This window comes from Arachis hypogaea, chromosome 18, assembly GCF_003086295.3.
Source record: "Arachis hypogaea cultivar Tifrunner chromosome 18, arahy.Tifrunner.gnm2.J5K5, whole genome shotgun sequence".
NCBI classification, from domain to species: Eukaryota; Viridiplantae; Streptophyta; class Magnoliopsida; order Fabales; family Fabaceae; genus Arachis; species Arachis hypogaea.
In genome coordinates this window covers 60,135,635-60,136,361 of record NC_092053.1, presented here as the reverse complement: position 1 = coordinate 60,136,361, position 727 = coordinate 60,135,635, and positions in this window count along the sequence as shown.

Sequence of the window (727 nt, the reverse complement as noted above, 5' to 3'; positions counted from 1 at the left end):
TAGGATGCAACTAATATAACACTAATTGTGGTGTGGACTACTTGGAACATTGAATTATCCATAGGTTTTGGTTGCTTCTGTAAATACTTGTGGTTGAAAACCTTTGTATAGTCATCTAACAAGTTCTATTTTTCAATGTGATATAACACTTTCTGCCAAGTTATTTTTTTTATTTAATTTGAGTAATAGATTTTCTCATGAAAACCACATCTGAATTTTGCTTTTACTGGATTGACTTATAGGTCACTGGAATTAATTGATTGAATGATGAGGGGTTTGGGTAAGCATATTTTACACGAGATGAGATGTCATTCCCTTTTGCAATTGGAATACTAAAATGGAAGTATAAAGCTAAGAAGGAAGTGGAAATCATGAAAAATGTGAATGGATTTTTTCGGTTATAAAATTTACTTGATCATGTGAAGTGTGAATTTTTACAGTTGTGAAAAAACTGAACAGGTGTTACAATGTATTATAAATAGATCTTTTATGCTTGCTTTTGGGTATTGTTCAGTGCTTTAGCTTAATAATGCAGCCTTGCTAGTCGATTTTCCTAACTCATTATGCTGCACGCTTTAGTAACTGTATGCTAACTTTTTATTCACTTCCAGTCAATAAGTCAAAGAAACAAGCAACACAAGGAAAATGTGAAGTTTCCACATCGCATGGGGCCTATCAATTTCGGAAGAGTACGAGTGGCTATGGTACATAGTAGATTTATATTTAT